The sequence below is a fragment of the Halichoerus grypus genome, chromosome 14 (genome assembly GCF_964656455.1).
Source record: "Halichoerus grypus chromosome 14, mHalGry1.hap1.1, whole genome shotgun sequence".
NCBI lineage: Eukaryota > Metazoa > Chordata > Mammalia > Carnivora > Phocidae > Halichoerus > Halichoerus grypus.
The window spans coordinates 53872122-53892699 of record NC_135725.1 but is presented as its reverse complement, the minus strand read 5'-3'; the positions used below and the strand labels follow the sequence as shown (position 1 = coordinate 53892699).

Below are 20578 nucleotides of genomic sequence, written 5' to 3'. Positions count from 1 at the left end.
CCCCCTCCCCTCTAGAACCCTCAGTTTGTTTTTCAAAGTCCATCGTCTCTCATGGTTTGTGTCCCCCTCCGATTTCCCCCCTTCCTTCTTCCCCTCCTGCTAGCTTCTTCTTTTTTTTCTTAACATATATTGCATTATTTGTTTCAGAGGTACAGATCTGTGATTCAACAGTCTTGCACAATTCACAGCGCTTACCAGAGCACATACCCTCCCCAATGTCTATCACCCAGCCACCCCATCCCTCCCACCCCACCCCCCACTCCAGCAACCCTCAGTTTGTTTCCTGATATTAAGAATTCCTCATATTAGTGAGGTCATATGATACATGTCTTTCTCTGATTGACTTATTTCGCTCAGCATAACACCCTCCAGTTCCATCCACGTCGTTGCAAATGGCAAGATCTCATTCCTTTTGATGGCTGCATACTATTCCTGTGTGTGTGTGTGTGTGTGTGTGTGTGTGTGTGTGTGTATACCATATCTTCTTTATCCACTCATCTGTCGATGGACATCTTGGCTCTTTCCACAGTTTGGCTATTGTGGACATTGCTGCTATAAACATCGGGGTGCACGTACCCCTTCGGATCCCTACATTTGTATCTTCGGGGTAAATACCCAGTAGTGCAATTGCTGGGTCGTATGGTAGCTCTATTTTCATATGTTTAGGATTTAAGGAAAAGACAAATTTGAATTAGGGCAGAAGTCAAAGCTTTCTATTGGTTATTTCCTTTTTCTAATGTGCCATGGAGAATGCCATTTTGAAATTTTGTGATGGCTTTATGAATCCACTGACTGACAGACTGAGAGACAATTTAGGAAAATAAGCACCATTTCTGTGTAAAAAATAAAATGGGCCAAAGTTGTACAGAAAGGAATTTTTTTTCCCCTGACCACATTACCTTGTCTGATTTCCTCCCTTATCAAAAAAAACGTCAAAAAGTCACAAGGGTACTCAACTTGCCTTAGGAGGATGGCAAGTGGTAAATCACTGACTGTAGGTAGTTTCTTCAGCAAAACACTCCGACTGCTTACAGAAATGTTTATGCGAAGTCTGTGTTTAGTTCCTGATTATTTTATTGTAGCATGTGTTTTGAATTGGAAAAGCTAGAATGGTTATTGAATTTTAAGCAAGTGACTTTGTTGCAAACACAGCATTGTAGTTTAAAATAATAGTTTTAAGGGAAGGCAGTGTGACATAATGGTTGAAAGCAGTAGGTCTGGGTTTAAATCCTGGTCTTGTACTTACTGGCTGTTAGACTTTGAGGAAATAATTAGCTTAACACTGATTGTTAGGAAAATAGCAATATTGCCCAATTCATGGGAGTTTTTCTGAAAATTAAATAAGATAATGTATATTATGTAACTAGCACAGTGCATGGCACACAGGGGATATTTGGTTAATGTTATTGCCATTTGTACATCTCTCCCTTCTGTCCATGTTTTTTTCCCAATCAAGAGTCACATACAATTTGTGGTTCAGGCAGTCTGTGATGAACAGTATATCCGAGTCCTGTTCTAACAGGCCTTATAGATAATATAGAACTTTCTTGTGCAGGTTAAGGAGCAGTGCTCCAAATCAAGACAGTTAAGGTTTAAATCTTGCTTATACTACTTAATCAGCAGTATGACCATGGCAAAGTCACTTGCCCTCTTTGTGACTGTTTTCTCATCTATAAAATGAGGATAATAATACTTAATACTTTTGCTGTTAGTATTAAATGAAGACATAAATCTAGTTCTCTTAGGATCGTGCCTGGTACGTAAAAGATGTCCAGTAAAGGTTGGTTACAATTTGAATTGAGACTGCAACTTTTTGAGCAATTCATAGGACTGGACTTTTCAAATCAGACTGCTATGAATCAGAGATCATAAACAATATCAACCTAAATTAATTTCAAGGATATGAACAAGGAGTTCACCAAGGTGGCTCTCCAAGTCTTTCCTTCCTATAACAGACATGCTACTCTAGCCCAGAATAGGTAAGTGAGATGTGCATGGTTTCTCACAGCATTTGAATTATGAAACTTCTCAGGTGCCTGGGTGGCTCAGTCGGTTAAGCATCTGCCTTCAACTCAGGTCATGATCCCAGGGTCCTGGGATTAAGTCCAGCATTGGGCTCCCTGCTTAGCAGGGAGTCTGCTTCTCCCTCTCCCTCTGCCCCATCTCCCCGTTCTTGCTCTCTCTCTCAAATAAATAAAATCTTAAAAAGAACTAAAGTATGAAACATCTCTATTTTGTACCTCAGAGTCAGACAGCCTATATGACATTCTCCAGGGATCCATGCCTCGTAGACCTTGGTTCTATTTGTTATAGGTAATCCTTAGTCAGAAACATCCAACTAAAGTTACTTCAGTGAGAGACCTTTCTTTCTAGCAAACATCATTAGTCTGTTTATTCAGAGGAAGTCCAATTGACAAGGAGATTAGAAATGGCCACTTCCTATTATAGACTGAAAGTTTGTGACTCTCTCCTTCCCCAAATTCATATGTTGAATCCGTAACTCTCAGTGTAGTAGTATTTGGAGATGGGGCATTCAGGAGGTGAACAGGCATCATTAGGGGGCCCTCGTAATAGGATTAGTGGCTTTATAAGAAGACGGAACTCCCTCCCCATATGCACTCATCAAGTAAATTCCGTATGAGAATATAGAGAGAAGGCAACTATACAAGTCAGACAGAGAGTTCTTACCAGGAACTGAATCAGCTGACATCTTGATCTTGGGCTTCTTAGACTTCAAAACCATGAGAAATAAATTTCAGCTGCTTAAGCCACTCAGTCTGTAGTATTTTGTTATGGCAACCTGGGCTAACACACTTCCCTCTGCTCTTTGCCCCAAGGTCTCCCTCTGGTAAAGAGTGAATGAGTAAACGTACCACAGACCAGATTCTCTTACACCTTCCACTCCTCTTTTTAACTTTTTTTTTTTTTCAGGAATGGAGGAGATGCATCTGTTATATTCTTCTTTCCATGCAATTCCTTAAGAACACTTTTTTTCTTTTGACGGGAAGCTTTCACATGGTTCCAAATACCTTCCTACGTACGTACGTACATACATATAGTCTTATCTCAACCCTTGACACCATTTGCCCATTTACTTCTCAATCCTAACTACTTTTATGAATTTCTGATGTTTTCTCACTAAACCTTGCTATTTTCACCTAAAAATATCATGTAGGCTTTTCCATATCGGTATGAAGAAAACTTCCTTATTCTTTTCCATAGCAATATAGTCTCCTGTGGGATGGATATGCTGTATCTGTACTGTAGTGATACAAGACTTAAGAAATGTTTTTGTAATGTGAGCCTCCGGAAATGACAAGTACATCTCTGTACTTGTTCTGATGCCCTTCTATATTCAATGTCCTCTGTGTTCTCAGGTTATTTTTATTTTTTAATTGGGTAAAAACACTTAATAGGAGAGCTACTCTCAAATTTGTAAGTGTACAATACAGTATTATTAACTATAGGCATAATATTGCAGATGTCTAGAACTTATTCATCTTGTATAACTGAAATCGTATAACAGCATTCCCTTCTTTTTTTAACATAAGGATATCAACATGGAAATAAACAATGAAAAGTTTTCTATAACTTTAAATTCATGGTGGCCCGATCCCCCTTCCTTCAAAAGAACTTACAACTCAGCATTTGGCAGTCTCTTGGCAATAATAATGCCTAGAAGACAGCACCATATTTTAACATGAGAACTACACTGTTTTCAATGTTCCTACACTTAACTTGATATTGATTAGGTTGCATAAGTGCTAAAGAATTTATTCTAAATTTGACATATTCTTTATTTGGCATTAAATATATATAAATTCCATTTAACCTTGGAAATTGAAAATGTGGTGCCTGGCTATTTGAATAGAGCAAAGTAGTTAATAGTTTAGGCTTCAGAGTCAGGCACATATAGAACATAATACCAACTCATTTGTGAAAATAGCTTTGTGATCTTGGGTAAATTTACATAAGCATTAATTTCCCCATAATGTGAGGATATACAATTTAGGTCAGAGGGTTGTGAAGAGGATCAACTGAGAAAATGTACAAAAATCACATCACATAGTAGTTACTCAGTAAATGGTAGCTTTCATTATCATCCCTAACATTATTATGTGCATCTCTTCTGTGATATATTCTGTACTAGATGTTGGGGAACAGCAACATATACAACACCGTCCTTGCTCCCAGAGCTCATAGTACAGTGGGAAAGGCATGCCAGTAAACTAAGAGTAACTTTAATGTATAACAAGCAATAAACCAGTAGATTAAACACTATCTCCTAGGAAGAAAAGTGTTCTGAAAATATATTTTACACAGCAATTATCTTGAAGAAATAAAAGGTTCAGGAAAGTCTCCATTGAAAGAGATACCATATACCAAGTTCAATTTTCACTTGTCAAAAAATACAGGGAAATATAGAACACTAGAATAATGAAGTAGTTATTTTAATTTGGTAGTGGGATTTGGAAGGCTCTTGGAGTACCTTGAGTCTCAATAATTTTTTCTTGATAATGTAGACTGATCTGAGGATATAGGAAGTGGAGTGAATCCTCTGACCTTGAGATTTGCTTCTTCTGTTGATGGTCAACTATTTTTCCTCATAGAAGCAAAGTGTGAAAAGTGGGAGAGGAAGAGTGATTCATATCCCCATATCCCCTTATCTTTGAATAACAAATAACAAATATGACTTTGGTTTTGCAACAATCAAGTCATTGAAGAAACTGCATTTTTTTTGAGAAGTAAGTGCTTCCTGAAGAGGGTCCATAAATGCACAAGCTTTTTTACTTCAATGAAGGTGCTTAAATGTCAAGAATATAATACCGCTGACTACGACTGCTGCCTACACATCTTATAAGCCAAAGGCTCAAGGTGAGTGAAAAAGACTCCTCTGTGGCTAGCACGTGACTTTCCACAACATTTTCCAGAACTATATGACACCTTTTCAGGTATTAAATGTGTAAATGGTCTATGGTTATTTATTAAGAGAGCCATTAGTAGTCGACAGTGGTTTGCACATCAACACCAACCAGAAAAGGAATTACAAGCCAGCATCTTTTGGAAGAGAAGTCAGTTCTGAATTTTCTTTCACCAAGCGAGTCTCTGCGTTACAGTTCTGTAATTCTTGTCTAATCGTCAGCCACAATATTTTATTATTAATCAATAGGCTTATGTAAACAGAAACCATAAGCTAGATGGCCTTTTGTTGGAAATAATTATAACTATTATTGCCACTTCACTTCATTACCAGGAACAGTCAATTAGTACTTATTAATTAGGAATAAGAATCAAAATTCAAAGAAGCATCAAATCTTGTGGCAAGCAGATAATTTATAGATTTATACCAGATTCAAAAACACTGGAACATCCTCCACTTGAAATTCTGCAAAAAGTCGGTGTCCATGATATATCTTGAAATATTAAACCTAAAAAGTCGCTCCTGGCAAACTAATTCACACAGAAATGAAATGCCTCTTTATCCTTTAGTATCTCACCACCAAATTCATTATTCACTTCTCCCTCGTGCAGGCTCCCCGGTTTAGCTTCAAGCTCTTCTCTTAACTGCATCAGCAGGAAAGCCGGCGCGTCGGACCCGAGCGCTCAGATTCCCCAAGCGTGCATCTATATTTGCACAGTCGCAAGTTAGCGGGAAGGTGTTGCCAGCGGTTCCCTGGATCCAAGGGACAGCCTCAATCCATCACCCTCCAAAACTGATAACCCCTCTCGGTCTCTCTGCTTCCTCCAGAGTCGGCTCACCCCGAATCCAAAGCATGTTCATTCTTGAAATTGGTAGCTATTGGTCCACAGACCGTGGGCGCGGCAAGGCTCACCTTTGAATGCTCTGGATCGATTTCTGAGCTGTGAGTAGTGCTGCTAGAGCTCCTATCAACACAAATTTCTTTTTCTTTTTTTGCACCGAATCATCCACTTGTTCCACTTTTGCGGCTCGGCAGCTGCACGTTCGGCGTTCATTCACTATCTTCCCGGCAAAGTCCGCCGCCTTTCAACTTGAATTGGACTCCCAGAGTCAGTCAAGAGCCCTGGTTCCACAGAGCAATCTGAATGGAGTCCTTGGCTGAGCGACGCGCCCGGCACGGGAGCAAAAGAACCTCGCGCTGTCTCCACCCCGCTCAACTTTGTGTTTTCTTCCGGCAGGTCCCAAGCTGCAGAGATTCTCGAAGCCCCGAATGAAAAAAACCACAGCAGTTCTCAGCCTCCCCAGCCCTTGGGAAGACAGAATAATGCTCTGCTGGTGTAGAGACCTTCCAGAGCACAAAGGCGAACCGTGGTTTAAAAAAACCAGAGGGTAAAAGTTTACTTTCGGTGAGCAATTCCAGAATCCCAGTCCGGGTAAGACAAACTCCCGCTAGGAGTCTCCTTCGCCGGGAGCAGTGAATGAGCCTGGGGCGCTTCTGAGACAGGAGTCTCTCCGGCTTGGGGTTCCCCAGCTGGGCGGCACCCAGTGATCCCTCTTGGTTCTCGGGGGGAGAGGAATAAGTTGGGACAGGAGCTAGACAGAGACCAGGACAGCTTCTCAAGGTGCAAAACCTTGGAAATGGCGCTAAAGGGGCTGAGTCTCCCGACTCCTAATCCCTCCCCTTTCTCCCGCCGAACCGTTCACCTGCTACCGTCCAGTTTACAATATAAGCGTACATAGTAAATTAGCCCAGTTCCAAAAGCTAGGCGTCACAAATCCCTAGGCAGTTCCTTTTTAGAAAACCTACTTGAGTTTCAGGGGGAAATGTTATGTGAGGGAGTGGGCAGGAAAAGGAGAACGAGAGGGGATTGTGTATTCCAGGAAAAGATGTATTGGCTCCTCTATTCGAAGGACCTCGGGGAGCCCCTCAACTCCCTAGCTAGCTGCTGCAGCCACTTCAAAGCTCTACGGTAAAAGGGGCGGAGGTGGCTCTGGAGGATGGAGATGGGGACAGGGTTAATCCTTAGTCCGGCGACCTCACGCAGGGACCCCGGAGAGTAACTGGCCTCCAGGAAAAGGGCAGGGGGCCGAGATGCCAGAGAGGGCAGGGACCCGAGAGACGGCCGAACGGACTTGAGGACTAGCACTGAGGAACTGCCTGCCAGCAGCAATCTACTAACTAGTGAGGAGTGACTGAGTCTTCTCGTCTTCTGCATCCTGGGAGCCCTGGCCCCTCCTCGCACCTCCGGACTTCTCGCTCGTCAGTGGCCTGGGGCTGCCGGCGCGGGGCTGGGCGTGCGTGTGTTGCTGTGCGCGCGCGCGGGTGTGTGTGTGCGCAGCCCGCGCGCCGAGCCCGGCCGCCGGGACCCAGCACCCGCCGCCTGCTTGGCGTCCCTCCTCCTTGCAGCCCCCTCTTCGCAGCCTCCTCACCTGGCGCTCGCCGCCGGCCGCCGGCCGCCCGCCCAGCCCTGCTCGGCCGCCACTGCCTCCCCTCAAAGTTTCCTCAGAGCAGACACCTTCGCCAAGGGCTGCCCAGGGAGATGGATTTCTGATTCTGTGCCTAGGAGTGGCTCTTCTTCCAGCACCTCTCAGCCTTGTCCCCACCTAAATCCGAGCAGAGGGTAGAAGATTTTCCAAATTCAGGGGAGGAAAGGGGGAGGGGTTTTTATCTAGAGGAAGAGAGGAGCGGCCACGACTGAGAATAGGAGCTTCTTCCCTGCCTGATGCCGGGAACTGACTGACTGATGGGCCTGTAGGGTTAAAGAAGAAAATTAAATAGAAAGCCAAGTTGACCGAGCAGGGGCTGGGAGGCTTCCGGATGCCAGGAAGGTTGTCCCCGTCTGCGTTTGCACGGGCGTGAAGATTTAGAGGCGCCTCCAGTGCGAGGGCTTTTAAACCGCCATCACCTCCTGATCCCTTTGGAAGGAAAAGCCGGCAGAGCTGAGGCAGGGGGTGTCAAGGAAAAGCTTGGACTTGTGTGCAACGCATCCTTGGCTTTGGATTTTAAGGACATGAACGAGAATTAACAGCGTCTCAAGGTAAGAGGCAGCAAAACCGCTGCCAGGAAGAATAACTTAAAAAAGATGTTGGGGCTGGGATGTGGGGTTAAGCTAAGTTAGGATGATCTCTCCGGGCGTCACCACGAGATTGCTCAGCTCGCGCCAATGGCTTGGAGCGGACAAGTCAGGGAGTAGCCGGTGCCACGGTGCCCAGGTGGGAGGCAGCAACCGAAGGGAGTGTTCTGATGTCCTGACCTCACACTTTTTGGAACCTATTGGAAATAGGTATCGAGCTGGGTCTTCTGTCCGGGCTGATTTATACCGTGGATTCATGTGTGTGTTTCTGGCGAGATTTTTTTTTTTTTTTTTAACCCCGCTAGCACCGCAGACCCTTCCCCTGGTTGCCACAGAGCGCTGTGGGCATCGGCGAACGCCGCTAGGACGCGGTGGCAGGTGAGCCTGGCGCAGGTGGGCAGGTGGGGGCGGCGGCATCCGGCCGGCGGATTGCCGGGCACGCGAAGCCCACGCCGCCGCCTGGCTGGCTTCGTGCAGCGGGCGTCGGAGCCCAGGCGCCGAGGGTCTGCTGCGGTTCCCTTCGCCTCCGCTAGAGGCTCCCAGCGGGCGCCGCGGAGCGGGTGGGTGTGGGGGCGCCGGGAGGCGGAGGGGCGAGCGCGGGGTGCGAGCGTGCCCGCGGGGTGGCGGAGCCGGCGCGGCAGGGGGAAGCGAGCTCGGCTTGGGCGGGGGATGTGAGCCGGAGTCCCGGTGCGCCTCCTGCCTGAGCGCAGAGCTGCGGGGGACGCGGGTCCGAATCCGGGCTGAGCTCCGTAAAGCTGTGCCCTGAGTCGGAGCCACTTCGGGAATGCGATCCTGGCCCGCACCCTGAGGGCAGTCCCGGGAGGTAATGTTCTCTTTCTCCACTCTCGGCCCGCGGTTCTCCGTACCTCCTCAGCCAAACACCCAAGGTGGGAGGGAGTGGAGGGTGCGGGTCTGTAGGGTCCATATCTAAAGGTGCCTTTCAGTCTTGTTCCGTGGAGCTCCATGGAATGTGTGTTCGAACTAATCTCTAATTTCATCCTTCTCTCCTGAATATTTGCCTGCTTTAAGGGAAGTTTTCTGCAGAGAGTGCCGGGTGGCTGGTTTTGGGGCCGGGCTGCTCCGAGGTGAGCGAGGGGACCCGCTGTGCTCCCCTGAGCCGCAGTGGACTAGAGTGCGCGACTCCAGGGGTGGGGTGTGGTGAAGAAAAGAGTACCACACCCTCTTCTTTTCCTCCCCTGTCCTTTTCACCTGATGATGAGGTCTCACCATCTAGCATTTTACTGATTTCTTTCCCCAAGGGATTGGCTCTGAGAACAGAGCAAAGCTGCTGAAAGACTTGGAGGGAGAGAGATAAGAATGAGAGGGAAGTCATGGCCAGAACAGAAGGGTAGGAAGGAGGGTGAAGTTAAGCTTGTGTGTGTGTGGGGGGGGGTGTGCTGGGAAATAGCCTTGGAGTTAAAGATTTTTTGATGAAGTCTGATTCATTTCACATTTCACACTCTCTTTGACATGATCCTTGCTCAAGCCACCAACAAAAATCATTTCTGCTAGATATTGCCTTGGGCACGGTGGGCACAGAGTATGTTTGATGATTGTGTCTAGGCCACAAGAAAAAAAAAAAAGAGTGGGTATTGTGTGTACTTGGCGTGATTACACCGTGTCTGTCAGGCAGCAGGAAATGTATGTGATTTTCATTGTGCTGCGTTGTGTTTGTGCATACCATATGTGGTCATTTTACACTCAGTAATGCAATTTCAGTCTTCTAAAGGTGGCAAGATCTTAACAAACATGACTTGTGATATTAAACCTGCAGAATAATAGTGAAGGAAGACAGAAAATATGATGGGGCATGGAATATCCTAGGAATACTGAATAAAAGCTGAGATCCAGCATTTGTGAAATATTGGGCCACATACTGAAAGTGCAAAATATTTTTTCAGAGATGAAGCAGTGGTTAGCATTTTAAAAGAAGGGGATGTTCTTTAGTTACTACCATCATCATCCTGTAGCTTGCATTACTTCCAATACAGTTAGAGTGTGAGGCAGAAAAGAAATGAAGCACTTCCTGCTGAAAACTAAAATGTTTTGTGAGGTACTGTCAGGTATTTCACCCTGAGAATTTAAATGGAAGGGGTTGCCTATTGATGACGACTGAAGTAGTTTGGTTATCATGTATGTGTACGACATCTATAATTTTTGATCAAGGTAAATATGTGAGTTAATATTATATAACAAGTATAATTTAGTGGAAATGGAAGCAGGCCAATTTACTGATGTTTTTCATTCCAGAATAACACATAGCATGATGTCAGGGAAGATTTATATAAAGTTTGTCATTAAATGTATTACATTGGATAGAGCTCTGTGTAGGAGACAAGAATAAATATCTTGTTGAAATCTCAAAAAGGATGGCTTATGTTCTTAAAATAAACTGTTGTAGAAATTTTGTGACAAAATAATAGTTACTAATCTAAATATAGTTATCTGTATGTATAGACACAAATTATTTATTTGTTGAATTGAATTAACCAAGACAAATACATAATAAGGGCTCAGTTTTCATTCTGAAAGAGACCTCTGAAGCCAAAGGAAGATCTACTAGTATTAGCAATCTGTGTATAAGATGCATAACAAATCTGTTTCTTGACAATTAATAGAATCAAACTAGTGAGGCTGGTTTGTAACCTCAAATTCAGTTTTAGGACCCTAAAGATTTTTTTTTTTTTTTCTCTCTGATAAATGTGATTTTAAGAGACCAAACAGTGAAATGTTCCCTGGATGCCATGGATCTGAAAACTGTTTTGAGTCCTCTGAAACTTCATGTCAAGAATAAGCAGTGATAGGATGTTGTCACAAATTAATTGGCTTGATGCTTCAATTAAAAACTGATTATTATCTGGCTCTGGTAGTCATTATGGTTGATTTCATTTGGTTTCTAGATATTCTGTGAAAGGACTCTAGGTGGAAATGTTTTCCTGTAATACAAAGAGAGGAGGTCACTATATGCAAAAGAAAGTGCTTGCTAGTTACTGGTTCTCCAGTTTGGTTGCAGTTTATCTACAAGGCAGGATGCAAGCTTAAAAAAAAAAAAGTTTTCTGAATTTACATGAATGTTTCCCTCTTTGTCATAACCCTTAACCTATGGGTTCACCATTTTTGATGAGGAACAGTGTCACCAAGCCTTTTACCTTTATGGTTTAGGGGTTACTTCAGTGTAAAGAACTTTAAGAAGTATCTAATCATAAAAGATCGTATTTCCTGAAAGAAAATCAATTGAGCTTAAAAAAAGATGTTTCATGAGGAAATGAAAGGAGGATAGGAGAGACAGCTTAAATAGGAAGCAAAAGGTTTACTCAGTCTAACTGCATTTATCTCTTTCTTCCTTCAGCAACCTTTTAAAAATTAAAAAAAATCATCTTTTTCTATTCTTTATTTTCCTTCCTTCCTTCCTCCCTTCCTCCCTCCCTCCCTCCCTTTCCTTTCTCCCTTTTTCCCTCCCCCCTCCCTTCTTTCTTTCATTGTGTCATTTTCTCTCTTTCTTTTGGTTAAATATTTCCTCCAGAAGGACATCCATGCCAATTTATAGTAATTTTACAATTATTGGTCCATAATTTATTTTTAAATGGGAGATAATTTTAAAATATTGACTGTTACGTTTAGTTTTAAATTTTATATAGAAGAAGCCTGCTAGAACATGGGGTTGATTCTTTAGGGAATACACGTCATCAGCTGATGGTTATCTCTTACTTGTGGGTGCTTCTTGTGTCTGGTTGCAGCTTCTTGTTTCTCCACAAGCATGGTTAGTAGTCACTGGAGGTACATGGACTGCCTTGCAATATGGTGCATTGTGCTTTGAGTGACTTATTTCCACGTAGTTAATACTTTCTCCATGTGCATAATGGCCAATGTAACCAAATCTGAAATGTTCATATTAAGCAAATAGTTGAGTTACACTTGTCAATGTATACCTGTTAAGAAATTAGTAATTCATTTTAGGAAACCCTTTACTCCATCTAAGTCTTTAGTAAAGGTAACTGTTTTTTAAAGTTGCTAACTGTTTTTTTTTTTTTTTAATTTTTTTATTGTTATGTTAATCCCCATACATTACATCATTAGTTTTAGATATAGTGTTCCATGATTCATTGTTTGTGCATAACACCCAGTGCTCCATGCAGAACGTGCCCTCCTCAATACCCATCACCAGGCTAACCCATCCTCTCACCCCCCTCCCCTCTAGAACCCTCAGTTTGTTTTTCAGAGTCCATTGTCTCTCATGGTTCTTCTCCCCCTCCGATTTCCCCCCCTTCATTCTTCCCCTGCTGCTACATTCTTCTTCTTCTTTTTTTCTTTCTTAACATATATTGCATTATTTGTTTCAGAGGTACAGATCTGAGATTCAACAGTCTTGCACAATTCACAGCGCTTACCAGAACACATACCCTCCCCAGTGTCCATCACCCAGTCACCCCATCCCTCCCACCCCACCCCCCACTCCAGCTAACTGGTTTTTAAATGTCCTCAAAGAGAAAATCTAGTGTCCAGAAATCTCCCAAGAGACACTAAATTCAGTGCCACCAGGAGGCAGCATGAAGAAGTAGAAAAATCACTGGATATGGTTTTAGAAGACTTGAATTCTACTTCTCTCTTATCTCTATTGGTGCCACTTTTGAAAAGCTCTCTTCCTTTTCTAAGGCTCAGGGTGGAATTCTGTAAAATGGGGAAAATTAATACCTACACACTTTCTTCTTGTATTTAAAACTTGACCACACCTAGCTTTAAGCTTTGAAAAAATAAAAATAAAAACAATAAAAAAACCTTTCAGGTCCCAAGTATATATCAGGCATTGAAACACTTGATAGAAAAGTACATGAAATATATTTAAAGAATATCTGTAAAACTTCCATAATGCAGCATGGATTTTGAAATGCCTTTGATGAGAGTTGTTGTTTTTCCCCGGGGTGGGGGGTGGGCTATTAAGTGTCATGAGTGAAAATTTTAAATTAATATGTATGTATGTGAAATGATTTTCTCGAAGTTATTAATATGGCACAAATTATGTTATGCTTACTGTGAGAGACATAAAAGTCAATCTGAGCATTTGAGCTACTTTTAAAGCACTGTGACAATAAAAAAAGAAAAAAGAAGAATAAACTATTTTTGAATAATAAAGTTTAAATGGACTTCCCTCCCTTTCCCTCCTTGTTAAAAGCTTTCTACATTTTTCTTTTTGTGTATACTAAATGGAATGCAAGTAGCAATTGCCATTGATTTCATTATTGTCAGGTCAGTTACCCATTTTGTATGAATACTTTAAAAATATTTGGCTTTGAAAGGTTGATTCAGTGGTTTAATTTGTGAAGTTGGACACAAAACTAATACAATATCTTAGTTTTCACAATGCAATTTTCTCAGGAATGCTGATAGTCCATTTGTCCTATTTTATTAAATCCTAATTATATTATTTATAGGTTATTTTCATCAGGTGAATTAGTGAGAAAGTAAATGATAGATATTAAATGACTCACTGATATTAATTTTAAAAGCCCCATTGAAATAATTATGTGCTCTTTTGATAAATGAGGCCTGCTAGGATTTGAGACTAGAATAAATTTTGTTGCTTTTTTAAATGTATTCACTGGTTAATATTAAGAACAGCCTATCTTTACTGGGTGCAAGGATAAGACAGATACCATGTCCTTCCCTAGAATTTTAGTTTCATTGTTAATATAAACTACAAGTATATTTTCTCAAATAATATTAGTGAAACTAAATGTAAACCTAGGAAGCTAGCCTAAAAAATATATTTTTTGTTGAAGATATAATATCAAATTGTCGATAAAAAAAGAATTGTTTTTACAAAACTCTTAACCAAATTTCAGTGTAACAGAAATATATGCAAAAATCTAAGATTCCCAGCACATTTCAGTTTCTAGCTATAACACCAGAGAGTTTTTGAAATGGATTCTAAATTGGACTGCATAAGAGGATTTTGTGTCTTCATACAATCTCATTCTATTATAATGTAACTATGGTTAGCTGCAAGATATCTATCTAGTAGCCAGCATGAAGGGAAATAATTAGCATAAAAACTGTATTGCTCCTGGTGTACCAGGGGAGCCAACAACAGTGCCTTGTGATAAATGTTGATTTTGAAACGTTGGGCTTCATTTGTCAAAGGTAAGGAGCCTTTATCTTCTCAACTACTTTTTATTGGCCTTTTCTATATTTCTCTCTTTCCCCTCTCTCATTCTATCTCTCTCTATAAATAAATATACTTTGTATACTATACTTCATATATACTGTGCTTTTATTCTATTATATATAATATAGCATATATATATTATATATGTTGTAATATATTCTGTATTAGTATTTTATTTTATTTTTTTAAGACTTTATTTATTTATTAAAGAGAGAGCACAAGCAGGGGGAGCGGCAGACAAGGGAGAAAAAGAAGCAGGCTCCTCACTGAGCAGGGAGCCTGACACAGGGCTCGATCCCAGGACCCCGGGATCACGACCTGAGACCAAGGTAGATGCCCAACCAACTGAGCCATCCAGGTGCCCCCAACTACCTCATCTTGCTGGCACTTTCCCTAGTGGTACTGCCGTGTACTTCAAGCCTATATGCTAAGGCCAAGGCTCCTCCTGTCATTCTGTCCATGCACCTGGACCTGAGCATTCTTTGCCCCTCCAAATCTCCAAAGCAGAAGAACCAGTAAGGCCCAAGTCCCAATATTTAGTGCTCTTCATGGACGGTGCTCTCCAAACCTCTAATTTAAATCCCCCAAGGAGAGCAGTTCCTTTGTTCTTCTCTGTGTTCAGAAGGCAGGGGAGAGCAGGATCTGCTGGTGATGGGGCCACCTGACACATTTTTGCCTCCAGCTTTGCTCCCTGCCTGGCCTGACTGTTCAAGAACATTGTGAAAGCTCTTGGCATGTGTGGCCAGGACCCTGGGATCATGACCTGAGCCAAAGGCAGACACTTAACCTGTTGAGCCACCCAAGTGCCCAGGATTTTAGATATATTAGAAAATATAGTCTATATTATATGTAATAATATGTATTGTATATAATATATGTATTATAGATCGATTGATCTCCTGCTAAAAGCAGTTCTTGGTTCTTGTGTAGGTATGTCCTTGACTGTCACCCATTGGTTAAGCCTGTGATTATGGATTGCAAATGGTTTTTCTTTATGGTTTGCCTTTAATTTTATTGCAGGTATTGAAAAACCCTACCTTTGACCTCAGTTAATTAAATTCGCATCAGTTAACACTCCAATATTTATTGATATTAAAGTGATTTTCTGTATGATATTCAGGGTTTAATGATGTATGTGAATTGTCCTTTGTTCTTAAGAATCTTGTGATCTTGTTAAAGAGAGAAGGCAAAAAGTGGATGATAAGCTAACAAAGAACCGTCTATCAACTGATTCAGAAAATTCTTCTTAAGTATCTATTGTTCACAATAGATAACAATACAGGAGTTGTATAACTAGGCAATTCAGGATAGGATAAGGTGAGAGTGGCCTGGGGCGAACTCATAGAGGGGAGGAAATTGACCTGAGTGTCAGTAGAATTTAAATGAGCAATAAATATATAACTTAATAATCGACGCAATGCAAATTTACACAATAGTGAGGTAGTCTTGGTGATGAGTTGGGACAAAGATGTAAACAATGATAGATTTCCTATGTTGGAAATGCACTGGGAGAGTAGATACTCATATATATCATTGGAGATATTGTAAACTGGTTCAACCCCTTTGGAGTGAAATGTAAATAATTATTATTTAATATCTGTTATGTTGCAAATGTTAATAATAATTGGCTTCATGGTTCCTCTTCTAGGAATTTATCTTCAGGAGAATGCTCTCACAAATCTATAAAGATCTATTACATATACACAAGAAAAATATATAACCTAAATAGCTACCTATCTTTTTTAAAAAAATTTTATTGTTATGTTAATCACCATGCATTACATCATTAGTTTTTGATGCAGTGTTCCATGATTCATTGTTTGTGTATAACACCCAGTGCTCCATGCAGAGCGTGCCCTCTTTAATACCCATCACCAGGCTAACCCATCCTCCCACCCCCCTCCCCTCTAGAACCCTCAGTTTGTTTTTCAGAGTCCATCGTCTCTCATGGTTCGTCTCCCCCTCCGATTTCCCCCCCTTCCTTCTTCCCCTCCTGCTATCTTCTTCTTCTTTTTTTTTTCTTTTTAACATATATTGTATTATTTGTTTCAGAGGTACAGATCCAAATGTAGGGATCCAAAGGGGTATCTTTTTTTTTTTTTAAAGATTTTATTTATTTATTTGACAGAGAGACAGCGAGAGAGGGAACACAAGCGGGATGAGTGGGAGAGGGAGAAGCAGGTTTCCTGCTGAGCAGAGAGCCTGATGCGGGGCTCGATCCCAGGACCCTGGGATCATGACCTGAGCTGAAGGCAGACACTTAACGACTGAGCCACCCAGGCGCCCCATAGCTACCTATCTTTTAAAGAATTGTATTTGTAGTTAAGACTGTCCTGTACCAGATCAGCTGATGAGTGGATAAACAAAAATAAGGTATGTCCATACCACAGAATAATATTCAATAAAATGGAATGAAATACTTATGTATGCCATAACATGAGTAAAAACTCAAAAACATTATGCTAAATGAAGGAAGCCATACACAAAAGACCACATATTGTGTGCTTCCATTTATACAAAATGTCCAGAAAAGCAAATTTATAGAATTCAAAAGTAGATTAGTGTTTGTCAGGCACTGGGAGTGGGGATGATGAGTGACTGCAAATAGGCACAAGGAACCTTTCGGGGTGAGCCACCTGTTCCATAATTGGATTGTGGTGATGGTTTTACAAATTTGTATCTTTACTAAATGTCATTGAATTGTTTATATAAAATGAGTACATTTTGTGGTAAATAAATTATATCTCAATACAGCTGTACGAATACCCACAACTCAAAACAAAACAATACTCCAAAGTCTTCCCACAAAGTAAACCCAGGTATGCTGGGATTTACTAGGGAGATGACTTCACTAATAAAAATCTCTGAACATTTAAGGAAGAAATAATACTAAATCTACATAATCTCTTCCAGGAAATTGTGAAGAAGGGAACACTTGCCATCTTATCCTGTGACACCAGCATTGCCCTGATACCAATACCATGAAAAGGCATTATAAAAAAACAAAAGCCCAGACCAATATTCTTCATGAACATAATGTAAACAGTATTAATAAAAGTTTAGCATATATAAATCCACAATACATAAAAAGATAATACGTCATGACCAAGTTGGGTTCATCCTAAAAATGCAATGGTAGTTAAACATTAGAAAATCAATCTGTATAGTTCACCATATTAACAGAGTAAAAAAGAAAAACTATGTGATCATCTCATTAGATGCAACAAAAATATTTGAGAAAATACAACATACATTCTTGATAAAAACTGTTAGCAAATATTCTAGGTATATAAGAGAGTTTCCTCAGCTTGATCTAGAACATCTGCAATAAGCCTATAGCTGATATGATATTTAATGGTGAAAGACCCAGGCACCTGGGTGGCACAGTTGGTTAAGTGTCTGACTCTTAGTTTTGGCTCAGGTCATGATCTCAGGGTCAGGGGATGGAGTCCCGCCTGGGGCTCTGTGCTCAGTGTGAGGTCTGCTTAGGATTCTCTCTCCCCTCTCCTGATCCCCCCCTTCTAATAGAATAAATAAATAAATCTTTTAAAAAATGGTGAAAGACCAACTGTCTTTCTTCTAATCTGAGAAGCAAGGCAAGAATGTCTGTTCTCATCACTTCTCCTCAATGTTATATTGGGATTTCTAACCAATCAAGGCAAGAAAAAGACTCAAAAAGGCAGGCAGATTGCAAAGGAAGAAGCAAGCCATGCTTAACACTTCCTTACTGAAGAACTGGAAAAAAACAAAACAAAACCCAAAAACAAAGAACAAAAAAAACTCCAGACATTCCATGGGAATATTGTTAAATAAACTTTGGAATACTCATACAATGAATTCTATGTTGCTGATTTAGTAAGAAGGTAAATGGAGTGTTGCGGTTCTTTCGATACTATGATAGTAAAGTCTGCAGTAGAGATTAAGAACAATGTAGTTGTAGAACAATACTTAGTCTATGGTAGATTGATTGATATATTCAACGGGTATTTATTATATAGCTCCTATGTATTAAGCACTGGGTAGGGCCCTGGGTATATATTATCTGTGAGAAGGGGCAGATTATAATCCTTCCCTTTGAGAGATTTACAGGCTAATATGGGAAAGAACTAATATGAAACTGAAACAAATGGAATATGTAATGAGAAATTGTGTTATAGGCATAAAAGAAACTAAATAGAATGGCATGGATTTACCCCCGGGGGTTAGGAGAGGGGTGGGAAGATTTTTCCAAGGGTATCTGGTACCTAGTGAGCACTCAGTAGAGAACTTTGTAATAAACTAATTCAAATCATTCTTTCCTACCTCACTGTATTTCTTTTTATGTCTAGTAACTTGCCAATCCACTGTTTAAGAAAGAACATACATACTCTACTTTCCTATCACACTAACTTCCCCTGTGTTGTTACATGAATCTCTCACTTGGAATAATTTTCATATTATCAATATTCATTGAGCACCTACTGTAAATAAATGCATCATCTTAAATGCTAGGGATTCACAGTTCCTCAAAGCATATGCTATTCTTTTAGTTAATTTAATTGATGTCTTTTTTCTTCATATGTAATTTTAAATATTTTTTTCTAATTAGGAAAGTAAAATATTCACATCATAAGATTCAGTGTTATAGAAATAACATAATTTAAAATGAAAGTGCTTCCTGGGGTTCCCTTTCACAAAGTAGGAAACTATGTTGCACAAGAAATGAGAGAAGAGTGAGACTCAGTACTGTGTGGGTAAGAGGCAGGAGGATTAAGTAGTCAGGCACCAGAAAAAACTTGAAAAGATAGATGTCAAATGGGAATTTTAAAAAAGACAGTGTTAAACCTTGTGCAGTGGTACTGCTTCCTGTGATCTCAAAATCTTCAGCGAAGTCACACAAGTCTTAGTAACACTGATGCAATTGAATCCCTAGTACAGGGGGGAAACAGAGCTTATTTTTGTGTCAGGGTTGGGGCAGCTGCGAATGCAAAAGAGCCAGCCTGTGTGGGTTAAGAGGGTACTAGCAGATACACACATCACAGATGCTCCTCCCTTGCATCTTTCCTGTGAGGGGACTTAATCATCTAATCCATTTACTCGTCCCTGTCGTAGAAACCTGCTACCCAACATATCTCCTCCAAGTAATTGTCTAACATCTCTTTAAGCAGTAGAGCCTGAGGCATATTCTTTTGTGTTTCTGTACATGGCTTGAATTGACATTTTTTATTGTTTTCCATAAAAACTCATTCTAGGTAACTAAACTAGATTGATGGCACTCTGTTTGCCCTTTTTTTGCTAAAGAACTTTTTGACTGAGATTACAGAAGAGCATTCTAGAATATATTCATATGGTAATGATCTCATTTTGTAGATGCCAAAGTTAAGAAGAAAGCATTTATGGTTGGTTCAGTATTCTGGAATCTTGCTGGGTACTACATAAACTTTCAACAAAAATGTAGTATGTCTTTGGCAGAGAAACTAAAATCAACATAAAAAATGAATTATTTTGTTATTCATTATACTTGAAAATATGTGTGAATGAGGCTGATAAAATTAATGTGAAATATGAAACGAAATGAATTCTGCATGTTATTGTAGGTGCATCTGTAGCTTAGCAAAATACTTTGGTCTGAGTGACAGTTGAGTAGAGGTACGTTGGATAACTGTTGTGTTGGACCTGGAGCTTCTGCTCCTGTTTGTCCATCTATAGGAACACCTACCATGGATTTTATAGAGGGATGTGAGGAACAAAGCTCATCAGAAAAGAAAGTTCAATGATTATGTTAATGTAAAGTTCAAGGGAGGGTGTGCAGTTTGATTCAATAGAAATTAGTTATTTAAAATTATAGCTTTAGAATATGGATGATAATCAGATATTTTATCTCTAGTAGAGGTAGAAAAATATGGAGAAGTTATTTGCATTTGGGGGGATAATCACCCATCTTACCACTTAGCTGTCTTTGAGAGAGAAGAAAGAATATAGAGATATCAAGCATACTAATTGCTTTATAAGATAAAGTGCTAATGAATTTAATTAATAATTCATACTAAGTTTTGAGATGTTGGAAACAGTATTTAAATGTAAAATAATCTAGTACTTACTGATAAAACTGTTCAATTTTTCATATATGCATGGCTTTGCGCATTGGGAACCCCCCACTGAAATAGCCTTTTCCAGAATATACAGGCAGGCTCCTATTCATCCTTTGAAAACTAGCCTAAAATATCATATTCTCAATAAACTATTCCAGAAGCCCCAGACAAAATGCAATCTTTCTACTTTTACAAGCTTTGTTATTATATGTGTTTTTAAAAATACATTATTTCTTTTTTCGCTGTTCTATGTTTCTTTCCAAACCATGTGGTCCTTGAAGGTAAAAATTATATCTTATTTGTCTCTGTTTTTTTTTTTTTAATAATTTAGAATACAGGGCGCCTGGGT

The 20578-nt window shown here is 40.4% G+C and overlaps 1 protein-coding gene across 6 annotated transcripts in view; it reads left to right on the top strand.

Moving 5' to 3' along the window:
- Window positions 1-260: 260 nt before the first annotated feature.
- Window positions 261-20578, top strand: part of LOC118544846 (leucine-rich repeat and immunoglobulin-like domain-containing nogo receptor-interacting protein 2) — a 1211198-nt gene continuing 1190880 nt past the window's right edge. For 4 of the 6 annotated variants that reach the window (XM_078061341.1, XM_078061337.1, XM_078061338.1 and 1 more), the window contains exon 1: window positions 261-7959. The gene's annotated coding sequence lies outside the window, so the exon portion shown is untranslated. Of the gene's footprint in view, window positions 7960-8610; window positions 8819-20578 lie in introns of those variants that run through there. The other 2 variants (XR_013443711.1, XM_078061339.1) reach the window with 2 other exon arrangements.